Source organism: Salvelinus alpinus, chromosome 39, assembly GCF_045679555.1.
Source record: "Salvelinus alpinus chromosome 39, SLU_Salpinus.1, whole genome shotgun sequence".
In the NCBI taxonomy this organism is placed as follows: domain Eukaryota; kingdom Metazoa; phylum Chordata; class Actinopteri; order Salmoniformes; family Salmonidae; genus Salvelinus; species Salvelinus alpinus.
In genome coordinates this window covers 4,963,202-4,979,913 of record NC_092124.1, presented here as the reverse complement: position 1 = coordinate 4,979,913, position 16,712 = coordinate 4,963,202, and the positions used below count along the sequence as shown (strand labels likewise).

The 16,712-nt window shown below is 42.4% G+C and overlaps 1 long non-coding RNA gene across 1 annotated transcript; it reads left to right on the top strand.

The window, feature by feature from the left end:
• Positions 1-1,313: 1,313 nt before the first annotated feature.
• LOC139566658 (uncharacterized) lies at positions 1,314-4,527 on the top strand. Its single transcript, XR_011673131.1, has 3 exons — positions 1,314-1,539; positions 3,289-3,398; positions 3,677-4,527. It is a non-coding gene; the product is annotated as an uncharacterized lncRNA (long non-coding RNA).
• Positions 4,528-16,712: the final 12,185 nt, after the last annotated feature.

Genomic DNA, 16,712 nt, shown 5'->3' with positions numbered 1-16,712 from the left:
TGCATAATAACCCTTTGGTTTCCCCTCCTCTCTGAGTGAATGAGAGAGAATAGTAGCCTCTGAGAATAATGGATGAGTCGGTTGTCAGCCGTGGAACCTGCTAGTGTAAAAGCATGTGTGTCGTGATGTGTGTTTTGTCCAATATTTGTATTTTTAATCCCAGCCTCCGTCCCCGCAGGAGGTCTTTTGCCTTTTGGTAGGCCGTAATTGAAAATAAGAATTGGTTCTTAACTGAATTGCCTAGTTAAATAAAGGGTAAATGAATAAAAAATACAATAAATGAGTGTGTATAGTACCTTTTTGTGTGTCCATGATTTCAGCCTGTCTGTTTTCTAGCTTCCCCGCTGTGCATGGGAACACACAGACACAACCACACTCAATCGCAAAAGGTTGTATGTTAACGCTGATTGTTTTGTGCGAGTTGAGCGTGTGAGGCACCGAAGGCCTGAGTAAATTCCTAGAGGTGGGACTCATTAGATGAGTGTGTGTGCATGTCTGTATTGCCTACATACGTGTGTGTGCGCACCATTGGGTGTGTGTTCCTGTTAGTGCGTGTTTGTGTGTGTTTGCTGTGCTTTGTGGGTGTGTATGATTCTCTACTGGATGAGGGGCTGACACAGGGTCAGGACCTCCACTGAGACAATGACTCATCCAAGGGTGGTGTACAAACACAGGGATTTAAAACTTCTGAGAAGTGAAAATAGAGAGAAAACATCTGATCTGAAAACACTTGATCTGGAACAAATCAATTGTGCCATATGAGGGTTAAAGGGCATTTTGTTTCTGACCATATGGCCTGTGCTTTGTTTCACAAGGCCTCTCTAATAGATAACAACTATTACATAATCTGATATATAATAACTTGACGAGCACAGAGATAGATTCCAGAAATACGACACAGGGGTTGCAAATCAATTTGAGGCAAAACATAATTTACCATTACATCTACATACACTGAGTGTACAAAACATTAGGAACACCTTCCTAATATTGAGTTGTTACCCTTTAACCCTCAGAACAGCCTCAATTCCTCTTGGTATGGACTCTACAAGGTTTTGAAAGAGTTCCACAATGATGCTGGCCGATGTTGACTTCAATGCTTCCCACAGTTGTCATGTTGGCTGGATATGCTTTGGGTGGTGGACTATGAAACGCCAATTGGGTCTTAAAGCACTTGGTCAAAACGCAATCTTTTTAATGCTACGCGTGTTATGTAAGCAGGTACAGGTGCTAAATTAACGCGTTCACGTGTTAAGTTAACGTCTTCACGTGCTAAGTTAGCGCCTATACGTGTCAAATAAGTGTGTGCAAATGTGCTTGCAGGTGGTCCAACGTCCTAAATAAATGGCTGCAAGCGGTCCTGCACACGTCAAAATAACACCTACAGCTGCTAAATATACACCAATACATGCTAACTTAACGCATTCTATAATATGCTAATTTTACTATTCAATTTCCCTAGCTCCTCCTTTCAACCGGATTTCACGGGTTTGAAGGAACTTCCTTTTCTACTGCAAGCAGAGCATGAACCTTCACAAGGTAATGGTTTTGTCCTTGACAATTGTTGTTACTGAATCATAAAGTTAATCAGCTAGTTTACAGTGGAAGGATCTGTTTCTCATCACCGGCGATAAAATGTAGCTAACATTAATCTAGCACCAGGATCAGCAGTGCTTAGCATAAGCTAAGTCAGATATTGGCTAGCTAATTTAGCTAACGTCGGTAGCCTCGAACCCCGGGATATTATATCATATAGCTAGCCTCAAACTCTGCCCGGCCATACTGCTAGCCACAGTGAAAGTCGCCATCTTGTGTTTAATTAAAAGCCCTGCTGAAAAAACATGTCAACTGTAACAGCAACGGAAACACATTGGACTAAGTTAATACTATCAAGGTAAATTACATACTAGCAAGATTATTGCTTGAATGCAGGGCCAGGCATACATAGATTAGACAACGGAGATACTCCAAAAACATCCTGCTCAAAATCCTGGTAGTTGTCCAGGATTTGTTATCTCTCTTTTGCTTTATCATTGACTAAAGGAAGACAAGCTACCTAAATGTGACTTATCTGCTAGTACTGAAGCAGGGCATGTTTTTGAGTTATGTTTTTAGCCCAAAGCCTTGTATTTAAGCAAAACAACAGCTGAAGGTAGGCAAGATCTTGAGCCTGACCGACTGTCATTTCAATGCTAGCGTTAGCCGCGCTAGCCCGCGATTAGCATGAAGACATTGAAAAGCTCACATAAAGCAAATTTGGCCAGTGACAACCTTGTAAAACCTTTTCTAACATCTACAACATACCAGCTTTCAAACAGAGTAGACTTTAATGTCGACATTCACTTCGTTTTTGGAATATTTACATTCCATCGAAGCCTATTAGAGTAAAACACCTTCAGGTATAACGTAAACTCACCCCATTCCGTACAAATGTGCGCAACCGTAACATTCAAACGAGGCTACAAAGAAAACTAATGGGACTGTGTTGACTTCAAAATCGGGGGTGTGAACTATGTTTCTATTCAAGCCTTGATCAACATGGTAATGGCTCTATAGTATTGGAGAAAAGTTGAAAAAAACTCACCCTCCGTTACATCGTGGCGTGTCAGGTCGTAACGTACAGCACGCATAAAGCAACAATTTCTGTCTTACAATCTCTCTCCACCAGGTGTAGCACTTCTCTCATCGTTTAAAAACAAGAAATGGACATTGACGGGGGTAAGGGGGGGATACCTAGTCATTTTTTGCGTCATCATTCTCAAAGCCGCTGTTTACTTCTAAGAACACTTTAGCACCGCCCTAAACTCGATTCATATTCGATACAAACCTTCAAATAGGTATGTAATGACACATTATATAAACTCTTTATAGTGTTTTATTTACATTTTAGAGGCGATAAGGTGATAACTTGGACAGATCGAGTGAAAAAAAGCAAACTTCCCACACAACATCTCTCCTTCTTACTATCACGCATTAGTTTCGCTTCCCCACCCGCCATTTTTAAAAAGACCCAACGGGCCTCATTGCCTGCTTGAATTATGCAGAAACGGGCAGCGTTTAGGTCATGTAAATGATTCTGTTGGAAAGGGGAGAAATTGTGCTCTACAATGGTATTGACAGTACAGTTGATCTGGAAGTATTACGTTTTTGGGGCGCTAAAATTAGGGCAATTGTACGGACCATGGCGATGTACGAGTTTACGTTATACCCTGTATTTTATAGTACTGCTTCAAAGGAATAGGGTTTCCCATTCCTTCTGCTTTATTTTCACACAATTGTGTCTTGCAGAAGGGAACCATGAAGAGGAGCTCGGAGTGGGCAAGGGGGAGGCTGATAAAGCAGCAAGTATCAGTTAATTCTCGTGATTCTCACCTGGTTGGCATGCACAACACTACAAGGTACGCAACATTAAGCCCAATCAAATATCCAATGTTATTAAAACCTGTATCCCAATCTACGGTCAAGCAACGTTTAATGTCAGTTGTGTGTTTAATGTTATGAACTACAAGAATCTATGCTTCTTGGAGTCTAAGAATCAATTGAAAATGACTACAATTAGAAATGATTTTAAAACCACTGTGCCAGTAAAGATGACAAAAAAAGGAGTCTGCTCTTATGGTTGTTTTACATTTTTTCCAGACACTTCAATCACACTCTTGTTAATGTTTCATGTCAGGCAAAATGTCTTCAGCTACCGTAGGATGGAGAGCCGCTGATTGGCATTTTTGACTGCAGTGTCTGTGTGGGTGTACCAGGAAAGGACGTTAGAAGTAAGGTCCCCATGATATCGACGCTTCTTACCATCTTCAATGCAGCCAAGTTGATATCGATTTTAAAAACTGGAACAATAGATATCGTGTAGCAAAAATTCACTGGGCCAACTCCAGTTTGCCTATTGTCCCAACAAATGTGTCAATTATGCATTTTACGTACGTCAGAGTGGGTTTTCTTTTATAGATCTGCTTTCAACACCATCCTGACCCACAAACTGGTTAGCAGACTCAGGCCTCTGGGTGTAAACGTATCACAAGAATGTGTATCCCCAGAATGGACCCAACACCTAAACATGCTGACAACACAACCATGGTACACCTGATCACCGGTGATCATGAGCGCATGAAGGTGCTGTGGGCCCTGACATAATGGTGAGCCTCAGCAAAACAAAGTAGATAGTGATACTTGACCGTTCTCCCATCTATGGTACGTTGACATGGAGATGATCAGCAGCTTCCAGTTCCTGGGCACCCTGATATCCTTTTCTGCCCTCAGTCACTTCACTCAAAAAGTCCCACCAGTGCTTCTCCACTACCCTCCTCAACTTGCTGCACCACGACCTATGTACCAACTACGGTGTCTGTTTTTATGGCCATTACACATGCAAATGAAATGTTGTCCATATTTACAGTAAGATCTATTTATGGTAACATTGCACATATTGTAACATTAGTCACTTTGCATAATGCTCAGTTTACCCACTTTACTAAGAAATCATACATTTATTAAAATATTATTACTCTGTCCAATTGATTCTAGTTGGTTGTAATGTTTTTGAAAACTTTCACCACACTATTTTATTTTGCTGATGGGCAATCCTGTCGGAAACTTTCATAATATCAATATTTTTAGGATATATCACAATTAACATTGGCTGCAGAATTCCGAACTTAACTATGTAGTCATGCAACAAAAATGTTGGATAATTCCCTTTAAATCAAACCAAATTTTATTTGTCACATGCGCCGAATACAACAGGTGTACTGTAGACCTTACAGTGAAATGCTTACTTACGAGCCCCTAACCAACAATGCCATTATAAAAAATATGGATAAGAATAAGTAGCAGCAGTAAAATAACAATAGCAAGACTATATACAGGGGGGTACCGGTTAGTTGAGGAAATATGTACATGAAGGTAGAGTTATTAAAGTGACTATACATAGATGATAACAACAGAGTAGCAGCAGTGTAAAAGAGAGGGGGCGACAATGTAAATAGTCTGGGTAGCCATTTGATTAGGTGTTCAGGAGTCTTATGGCTTGGGGGTAGAAGCTGTTGAGAAGCCTCTTGGACCTAGACTTGGTGCTCCGGTAGCGCTTGCCGTGCGGTGGCAGAGAGAACAGTCTATGACTAGGGTGGCTGTAGTCTTTGACAATTTTTAGGGCATTCCTCTGACACCGCCTGGTATAGAGGTCCTGGATGATAGGAAGCATGGCCCCAGTGATGTACTGGGCCGTTCGTACTACCCTCTGTAGTGCCTTGCGGTCGGAGGCCGAGCAGTTGCCATAACAGGCAGATGCAACCAGTCAGGATGCTCTCGATGGTGCAGCTGTAGAACCTTTTGAGGATCTGAGGACCCATGCCAAATCTTTTCGGTCTCCTGAGGTGGAATAGGTTTAATCTTGCCCTCTTCACGACTGTCTTGGTGTGCTTGGACCATGTTAGTTTGTGATGTGGACACCAAGGAACTTGAATCTTTCAACCTGCTCCATTGCAGCCCCGACGATGACAATGGAGGCGTGCTCAGTCCTCTTTTTCCTGTAGTCCACAATCATCTCCTTTATCTTGTTTACGTTGAGGGAGAGGTTGTTGTCCTGGCACCACGCGGCCAGGTCTCTGACCTCCTCCCTATAGGTTCCCATCGTTGTCGGTGATCAGGCCTACCACTGTTGTGTCATCTGCCAATTTAATGATGGTGTTGGAGTCGTGCCTGGCCGTGCAGTCATGAGTGAACAGGGAGTACAGGAGGGGGCTGAGTGTGTGTGTTGAGGATCAGTGTGGCGGATGTGTTGTTACCTACCCTTACCACCTGGGGAAGGCCTGTCAGGAAGTCCAGGATCCAGTTGCAGAGGGAGGTGTTTAGTCCCAGTGTCCTTAGCTTATTGATGAGCTTTGAGGGCATTATGGTGTTTAACGCTGAGCTGCAGACAAATAATAGCATTCTTACATAGGTGTTCCTTTTGTCCAGGTGGGAAAGGGCAGTGTGGAGTGCAATAGAGATTGCATCATCTGTGGATCTGTTGGGGTGGTATGCAAATTGGAGTGGGTCTAGGGTTTCTGGGATAATGGTGTTGATGTAAGCCATGACCAGCCTTTCAAAGCACTTCATGGCTACAGACGTGAGAGCTACGGGTCGGTAGTCATTTAGGCAGGTTGCCTTAGTGTTCTTGGGCACAGGCACTATGGTGGGCTGCTTAAAACATGTTGGTATTACAGACTCGGAGAGGTTGAACATGTCAGTGATGACACTTGCCAGTTGGTCAGCGCATACTCGCAGTACACATCCTGGTAATCCGTCTGGCCCTGTGGCCTTGTGAATGTTGACCTGTTTAAAGGTCTTACTCACATCGGCTGTGGAGAGCGTGATCACACAGTTTTCCGGGACAGCTGGTGCTCTCATGCATGTTTCAGTGTTATTTGCCTCAAAGAGAGCTTAGAAGTAGTTTAGCTCGTTAAAGTCCCCAGCTACTTAGAGCGCTGCCTCTGGGTGAGCGTTTTCTTGTTTGCTCATTCAATGCTTTCTTAGTGCCAGCCTCTGACTGTGGTGGTATGTAAAACACAGATGTAAACTCTCTAGGTAGATAGTGTGGTCTACAGCTTATCATGAGATACTCTACCTCAGGCAAGCAATAGCTCAAGACTTGCTTAGATATCGTGCACCAGCGTTATTTACAAAAGACATAGTCTGCCACCCCTCGTCTCACTGCTGTTCTATCCTGCCGGTGCAGCGTATAACCAGCCAGCTGTATGTTGATAGCGTTGTTGTTCAGCCACGACTCCGTGAACCATAAGGTATTACCGTTTTGAATGTCCCGTTGGTAGTTTAATCTTCCGCATAGGTCATCTATTTTAATGACCAAAGATTGCACTTTTGCTAGCAGGAGAGAAGGAAGTGGGGGTTTATTCGATCGCCTACGAATTCTCAGAAGGCAGCCCACCCTCCTGCCCCTTTTTCTCTGCCTCCTCTTCACGCAAATCATGGGGATCTGGGCCTGTTCCCGAGAAAGCAGTATATCGTTCGCGTCAGGCACGACATACTCGTTAAAGGCAAAAAAGGATTCTGCCAGTCCGTGGTGAGTAATCGCAGTCCTGATGTCCAGAAGTTATTTTCGACATAAGAGACGGTAGTGGCAACATTATGTACAAAATACGTTAAAAAAAACAAGTTACAAACAATGCAAATTAACAAACAAAAAAAACAATCAGTTGGGGGCATGTAAAATGTCTGCCTCCTTCTCAAGCACCATTTTACCAACCAACAAAGCAGTTTCCCAAAAAATACCTAAAAAAATAAGAATAAGAAATAAAAGAAACAAATAATTAAAGAGCAGCAGTAAAATAACAATAGCGAGGCTATATACAGGGGGTACCGGTACAGTCAATGTGTGGGGGCACCGGTTAGTCGAGATAATATATACAGTATATGTAGGTAGAGATATTGAAGCTACTATGTATAGATGATAACAGAGTAGCAGCACCGTAAAATAGTGTGGGGGGGCAAATGCAAATAGTCTGGGTAGCCATTTGATTAGATGTTCAGTAGTCTTACCGTGTCGTAGCAAAGAGAACAGTCTGACTAGGGTGGCTGTAGTCTTTGGCAATAACACCAAATGTTGGTGACTGTAGAATTCCATTCTCCATTTTCTCCCTGAAGGCTTTATAAGTTGGGTGTATTGGCAGCCTTAAAACAATGCTGCATGTATTTGCTTCCGGGAAGATCCTGGCAGCCTCATTCTCTTGTTTGTGTAAGAACTGTAGCAGTGGCTCCACTTGCAATCCCAGCCTGAAATGAATTATTCGGGATTAAAGGGTAGGCGTTCCCCTCTGAAAAAAGAAGGGAAGGGTGGGACATTAAAGTCCATAAGTAATACTTATTAAAGAACACTATACTCTAAGTGAAAGTAGTTTGCGATTTAATTTACTGTAGCTATTACGTTCTTAGGGGGCCCATGGAAGAATAAGGCTATAAAATGCTGTCCCACAGTTGAGTGATGAGGTGATATATTTTACTGACGTGGGCCGTGTTACTTCAACGATCATGGTTTTGCATCTAACCTTCCACCTCCAGCTGCCAGTCCCTCCAGAAACATATGACTCTGCTCTCTATTGCTCTTTGATTGGTGCCAGGTGGAGAGCGCTCTGCTTTAAAGAGAGAAGCTATGTCTTTGGCCAAAAGAAGCTTCTCAAAGTAGATGAAAACCTCTATGAAGAGGCTTGAGTGTCTATTCATGTAAGGCAGGAGACCTAGACACTCCAGACCCTCTTTGAATCTATAAAGTAAAACAAGTCAATGAATTTGCCTTGAAGAATTTAACTCAGCTTATGAGATTCCTTAGATATCTGGAAACTCACTGCTCAAGAGCATCCCGTAGCCTGCTTTCTAAGTAGAACTTTGTGGCTGACTCCACCAGGGAATCCCTCTCCAAGTTGCAAGAAAGTGGCATGAAAGCCATTTTTGCCAATCAGGTCCCTCAAATATTGCAGAGGAATGGATGGCACTCATTAGCGGACGGAGATATTCTCTTGAGGAACCACCCTCATCAGCTGCCCCTTTTCCATCAGCATCCCTACAAACCACGTCTATTTTTGCCTCCGGATTAAAGCGGGCTCCCTTATTAAAGCTTCTCATTGCACAATCATAAACGTTGTCCCTCGTCACGTTCATTTGGTTGGCAAAAGCAGAGTCAACCTTGCTGCTCATTAACTTCAGCAGTGTTTGGAGGTCAACACTAAAAAATACATTCAGAATAATAAAGCTCAGATACTTCCCACAATTCATTTGTAATAACAAGACATTGAATTATTTACAGGCATGACTTACTCATTGTTATCATCAACAACATCAACAGACGAGAGTGGACTCCATGGAGGGGAGGCCACATATTGTGGTGAAGGTGGGTGATAAGCCTCAGGGAATGGTGGAGGGGAGGCTACAGGAAGTGGTATAGGTGGAGGGGCCACAGGAAGTTGCACTGGTGGAGGGGAGGGGCACAAGAAGTGGTGCAGAAGATGGGGTGGGGGCACAGTAATAGGTGCTGCCACAAGTGTAGCCTCGTTTGTAAAGGTAATTTAAAGGCATTCTGAAAATGATTTCCAGAAAGAAAATGTAACCACATGCATCACTCACTATAGAATGTAATCAATGTGTAGGTCAAGAAGACATTTTAAGGATGCATGTAGCTCTATTTTTTTTAATAATATTTTCAATATGTATTACATTCAACAAGCAGACAGTGTTGTTTTCTTCTTCATGGTCCGTCCTAATTCTGGATTGAATGCCATATCTGGAGACAGCATTCATGAAGCAATCCATTACGGTACTGCTCCCATTGTTGCAGCAGACAAAATATTATATTAACATCCAAAATGTGGAACGATGTTAATGAACAATCTACCGCGGATCACAACTATAAGTACTTCCGTTAGCCCTCTAAAGGCTCCAACAAGGGTTTGTTCTAAACTGTTTCCTGCAGCGGAAGATGTGTGATTACAATGTCTACTTCAATTGGAAAAATAACCACGTTTATCTTGATGAGTCAAGGGGACAGACTCTCCTGTTGTTCACACTTAGGCACAAATACTTTGCTCCAACTGTTTTTGCCTTCGTATGTCCTCAATATAAGCATGTTTGTTCATTTCATGATGCAGATATTCTATCAACCACAGAAGTAGCAGAAACACAAAACAATTATCCACATAAGAGACATATGGTATCAAGGGCCATTGCTTGCTAAACTGAACTGTTAGTTGTTGATGAACAATTTGAGATGTTACAATGTACAACTTCTCACCAGTGATGTAGATAATTGTGTCTGTAACAAAGATATATCTACCTTATCAGTTTGTGGTTTCTATCAAGGTGCCATAACGAGCTTGGTCCAGCAACATGGTATGACCTTCTCTCTAGCCTCTGCGGCATGGCTCTGAGGACAGTCGCCCTCGGGTTAACACGAAGCATGCTGTCCCTCACTCTGCGTCTCTGCACCCAGATTCCCAATGCCCTTAGCTGTGCTCGAACAGCCTCCGGTCCGAGTTTGTCGTTCCCAGCCACCAAATCCTTAATCTTTTCATCCAGAGCTAAGTCAGACATGTCAGAATATAACGGTGCATGTGACAGATTGAAGAAACTCGGACGAGAAAAAATGAAAAAAGAGTAACAATGGCCAAGGATGAGGTAATGTATATCGTCATAGTAATTTTAAAGTCCTGCCTTGATTTTAGTCATTCTAAATGGTTTGATTGGTAAGAAACTGGAAACCATATAAAGTCTTTGTAGTTTAACGCATTACTCCCAAGCACAACTGACCTTAGATGACGTTTGACTGTTAAAATCGGGACACGTAGAATATCTGCCATGTGAGACACACAAAGCACAGAACATCAGAAACCTCAGTTGCGCTTGAGTGACGGAATAACAAGGTGCCCCTCGAGCTCCTCTCCAAGTCCAAGGAACCGGAACTGGCTGTAACAATAATTCAACACTGTGTTTAGGCTACATAATGTATTGTGACACAGCCCACCTCCCTCATTCCAAAAACACTTTTAAATTATAGTAACTGTCACAAGTTGTGGCCAAGTAATATTTTTTAAGTATTGGATTTTAAAGCCAAGACATAAATAGAAATGTTAACCAGATCGAATGCAATGGGCAGCAGGAGAACGAAGAGTGAAAAAAAAAAAAATTCACGGCCTATCAACGTTACCTGGTTTGATTGCTCAACAGTAAGCCCAACCACACCCACTACAATGCTGCTTACCTTGTTGTGCATGGCAGCCAGAGGTACGAATCTCCTGAATAAACTGAGATACTTGATCAATTAGGTCATCTGCTGAAGCAACATTTATCAGCCTCCCCCTAGCCCGGTCTTCATTCTGCAAGACGACAGTTTGGTGAAAATAGAGACCATGAGACTGCGATTCCTGCTCGAAGTGCCATATAACTAACGTTAAAGTTCCTGGTTTATGTCTGAAGTTCTTAATTTCTACATCATAGGCTTAGATGAAATATAAATATTTCAAAGGGTATTCAAAAGTAATATTGGTGCTGTTGGAAAGCTGATATATTGTAGATATTAGCTAAGTTTTTACTGGGTTGTCCTAGGTCAAATGAGCATTATGTGAGCTTTTAAATGTTTTTATGCTAATCGCGAGTTAGCGCGGCTAACGCTAGCATTGAAGATGTCTAAAGTAAACTCACCCCATTCCGTACAAATGTGCGCAACCGCGACATTCAAACGAGGCTGCAAAGAAAACTAATGGGACTGTAGCGACTGTGTTGACTTCAAAATCTGGGGTGTGAACTACGTTTCTATTCAAGCCTTGGTCGACATGGTAATGGCTCTATAGTATTGGAGAAAAGTAGAAAAAACTGACCCTCCATTACATTGTGACGTGTCATGCCGTAATGTACAGCACGCGTAAAGCAACTATTTCTGTCTTACAATCTCGCTCCACCAGGTGTAGCACTTCTCTCATCGTTTAAAAACAAGAAATGGACAGTGACGGGGGTAAGGGGGGATACCTAGTCATTTTTTGTTTCCCCACCTAGTCATTTTTGTTTCCCCACCCGCCATTTTTAAAAAGCTCATTGCCTTCTTGAATCATGCAGAAACGGGCAGCGTTTAGGTCATGTCATTTATTTTGTTGGAAAGGGGAGAAAGTGTGCTTTACAATGTCATAAGGTGAATGCACCAATTTGTAAGTCGCTCTGGATAAGAGCGTCTGCTAAATGACTTAAATGTAAATGTAAATGTGTTGATCTGGAAGTATTACGTTTTTGGGGCGCTAAAATAAGGTCAATTGTACGGATCAAGGCGATGTACAAAAGTGAGTGAGTTTACGTTACCTTCAGCTGTTGTTTTGCTTAAATACAAGGCTTTGGGCTAAAAACTTAACTTCAGTACTAGCCGATAAGTCACATTTAGGTAGCTTGTCTTCCTTTAGTCAATGATAAAGCAAAATAGAGATAACATAGTCCAAAAATGGACAACTACCAGGATTTTGAGCAGGACGTTCTTGGAGTATCTCCGTTGTCTAATCTATGTATGCCTGGCCCTGCATTAAAGCAACAATCTTGCTAGTATGTAATTTACCTTGATAGTATTAACTTAGTCCAATGTGTTTCCGTGGCTGTTATAGTTTACATGTTTTTTCAGCAGGGCTTTTAATAAAACACAAGACGTCACCATTCACTACGGCTAGCTGTATGGCCGGGCAGAGTTTGAGGCTAGCTATATGATATAATATGCCGGGTTTCGAGGCTACCGACATGAGCTAAATTAGCTAGCCAGTATCTGATTTAGCTTATGCTAAGCACTGCTGATCCTGGTGCTAGATTAAAAAACATGATCTGGCGCACACCCAGAATAATAGTTTGTTTAGAGGTGCTGACTGACAGTTTATAGTTTATTCGCCATTAAAATAAAGTTGCACACTCCATGTATATTCTCCCAGCAATTTAATGGGTATTTACCAACGTTTCAGCATCACTGTGCCTTCTTCAGGGTAATGTCATGAATACTTGAACCGGGTTATGTAGACAAACAGTGCAATTAGTGTAACCAATGACAATAGTGAGGGGTGTGTCATAATGATTCAACTAATTAAAATGAATTAGTGAAACTGTTAAATAGTATATGGCATATTAAATATATTAATTACGCTATTATCATAAAGAAACATAATGGAATATTGTACATCATATTAGCATCAACATACGTTATTGTTTCATTCAATTTCACATAATAATTTTGTATTTCATTTCATTTTTGTTACATGTAATCTTTTGGTTCAACCTTAATATATAACGAGCATCATCAACAGGGGGAACGCTAATAAGCTATAAAAAATAAAAACAATTGTAAGACTTGTTCATTAAGGAAACATTTGTTCATAAGGGCCTGAGATCAAAGTCAATATTCAGACCACTAGGGGTCAATGTTTTTAGATAGGATATCCAGTAAGCCTCCCTTTTGTATGCTTTTCCACATGAACAGGTGATGAGAGAGATTACTCCCTTTGTCTTGCATGAGATGATACCCCTAACAGGGATTTTTCGACCTGTGTGTGGGTGTCTGAAGAAAGACGTTTTTATAGTGCTGTGCACATGAGCCACATTTGTAGTTCCCATTTGGGATAGGTGTCAGAGTGTCTGAGTGGGCTCGGGGGGCATGTCAGATCTCACCAAAACTCTGACTGGTGGCCACAGATTAGTTTAACCCTGAATAACTGGCTATATGGTAGATCATTCTTGAGGTGAAGGGGATGCATACTATCCGCACATAACAAGGTATTGCGATCTGTGGGCTTTGTGTATAACTCTGAGTAATGCATCATTCTCTTTGGTAATCCATAAATCCAGGTAGTTTATTTTTTTCCTCATCAGTCTGCATGGTGAATTTGAGGCATTCAGAGCTCTCGTTTAGTAGAGTTTGGAATTCATTTAGTTCCTGCTGACTTCCTTCCCAGAGCACAAAGACATCCTCTATGTATCTCTTCCATAGAAGTATTTTAGAAAGTAAGGGGTATGTCTCTGTTTTATAAAGGAGTGCTTCTTCAAATTGTCCCACATATAGGTTTGTATAGTTGGGGGGAAAAAGGGAGCCCATGGCTACACCCCGAATTTGAAGGAAAAAGTCTGACTCAAAGACAAAGTAGTTAAGGGATAATACCAGTTCAGTAAGATGCAATCATTGAATGGAGCAAGGGTAGAGTCTCTCTGCTGAAGGAAGTGTTGTAGAGCCTGCAAGCCTCCAGTGTGTGTGATGTTAGTGTACACAGTACAAGCTCTCCACATAAAAAATGGCCAGCAGGGTGCCTTCTGGTATCCTTCCTAAGCCCTTTATCAATGAGATGCGACTAGTGTCTTTGACATAAGATGGGAGCTTCTCAACCATCGGTTTAATGTGGTAATCCAACATTTTAGAAATGTTGGATGTCACAGAGTCGATTGCTGCTACAATGGGTCTACCTGGAGGAGGAGACACTTGTTTGTGTAATTTAACAACTGTATAGAAAGTTGGTATCTTGGGAAATTTCACACATAGAAATTCAACTACTTTTTTAGTGATTTGTCCTGATTCCAAACAGCTTTCCGCTGTGGATGAGATATTATGCTGGAATTCCAGGGTAGGGTCACAATTCAGTTTGCGATAGAAGTCACCTTTAGATAGTTGTCGGCGACATTCATTCAGTATACAAATTCGTCCGGTCCCCCGATGGGCCGGGTCAGGCCTGGATGATTCTTTGGGTGTAGCAGCAAGAGAGTCAGGTCTACACTGCTGTCTGCGGGATAGATTGGCGCCTCTGAGTGACTCCAGTGATGGCAGATGCCGGGTGGACTGGAGGGCCGACAACTGCTGGGTCAGCTGGGGTTTTAGTAAAGAGGCCCGTGGCTCCTGGCTGGGTGTGGGTGCTGACTGAGACTCTGGCTGGAGTGCCATCCTATCCATCAGCTGAGGTGCTTCCTCGAGCACGGATGGGGACCAGACTAGCTCCTGTCCAGGGGTTCGCTGGGCCGGCTCGGGTGGCGACTGCACTGGTAGTAGTCCTGAGGGTCACTGCGCCACAGGCTGGCAGTAGAACTGCAGGGTGACCGGTGGAGCCGGGTGTGACGGAAGAGGTTCCTGTGTAGTAGCCATTGTTAGCAGAGTCTCTCTGCGAGCTGGAGGAGCAGCTCCTGCATCAGCCGAGCAATGTCTGAGGCCAGCAATCTGCCACATAAAGGAGAGGGGCCATAAAATCCAAGTTGTGGAAGGCCTGTGGCTTCCTGAGGCTCCGGAAAGGGGACATATTCCAGTCTGTAGTTGTCTGTTTACCCCGGAGCCATCCTCCTCTGGACTGCAGGCGGGATGTATGGCAATTAACCTGTGTGCTATTCTCTGGAGGCAGCCACGGTTGTGCTAGCAAAGTGACAAATCCGTCTCGAAGGACCATGAAAGAGTTGGGCTGCTCTCCAGTTGGGCTGGTCTGTATCCCACTGACACCTTTCCCGGTCAGAAGAATAAGGCAACCTCACAGAGAGCTACACATAGGCAACTTTATTTCCAGAGGACAAATGAGGTGAATATGGTTCCGTCAGGTGTCGGGACCCCTAGCAACCACCTGACCCTGGCAACCTATCAGTGGCCAGGTCACTGGGAGTTTGGGGAGTCAGTTTATGATCCTTATGATCCAGTCTCTCTGGCATTGTTGGGGGATGGGTGGAGTGAGGTGTGATTACAGAGGAACAGGACCACAAATACAATCTATCTAACCATATTAACCTATTTTGCACTGTGTCCTGATACAGCGCAAACGTTGACCTGTATGTATGGTTGTAATCCAGCGCTGACTTTGAAGTGTCCGTCACTGATAACATCCCTTCTGTGGGTTGGAACCCTGCAGTCTGCTCAGCTCTGATTGGCACCTCGTTGTTCTGGATCATCCCTTGTTCTCACGTCCATCTGCAGTGACCTGGAGAAGGACCAAGATGCCCCTGTGTTATTACCACCACCATTGTCCTCCTCCCCTGCATCTGTTCCTTTACTTTCTCTCCTCTGTGGAATGCTAAAAAAAAGCCAAACAAACACACAGGCGGACATTTTGTCTCATCTGTCTCCCTTTTCTCTCAGGTTGGTGTCAGTTACCTGGGTCCATATTATGCTTCAATCTGGCGATTGGCTGTCAAGTTGAACATCTGTGACTTGGTGGGTGGAACTATAGGAGGACACACTCATTGTAATGGCTAGAATGAATAAATGGAACGGTATCAAACATTTAGAAACCACATGTTTGACTCTGTTCCATTTATTCCATATTAATGTCCTCCTATAGCTCCTCCCACCAGCCGTGAGAAGGCTGGTATCATCTCATTTAATCATAATTTGGCATTTTGGGAAGACATATGGAGGTGTGCCTATTAGTAAATCTGGACTCATAGCTCCTCATTTAACTGTAATTAAGTCACAGCAGATTTCTGGCTCGTACTGTGGAACTAGATGAAACCACCTTAATTCTGTAAAGGGATTCATTGATGTCCCAGCTGCCAAACAGAGATAGAGCAGGAGTGCTTTTTCCTATTCTGTCAGGGTTTCATTTTCTATTAGGTTTTCAACACAATATCTCTCCGGCTCTTTATTTGTTAATTAACATAACATGTTATGATGTTAATCTGTATTGGACTATTGTAATTTAAACGTTTTCCTAAAAGTTTAAATTTGACAAACTAAATTAATCAAATTGAAATTAGAATGATTGGATATTATAGAGAAAATAACAGCCCTGCATTGCACTTGCGAAGCATGATAGGTCATGAGCAAAATTAATTAATTATAAAACACATTAAGTTCTATGTCACTGGGAAAAAAAATGGCCATGACAGCTAAAACAATACCCTCTGGGTAAAAGTGGATGAGTCATTGTTTCCACTGTACAGTGGTTCCCCTCTAAAACAGAAATAAATAATTCTAAATAACAAACTGGCTTTATTTACAAATTAGCAACAATGTTTCACCCCATGTTCAAAGAATGGCCTTTTTCTCGCTCATTTTACGTTATTTGAAAAAAAAAAATCTCCAAAATATTTAAGGGGCAATAATGGTGCTGACTAGGGAAACATTCTCGCTGTTCTGTTCTTAGTGGCAGTCTGCACGTTCAAACTAAAACAATGTCACTAAATATGGCATCTTAATGCTTTCATTAATAAAATAATGATAAAAATACTCTTTCAAAATCCCG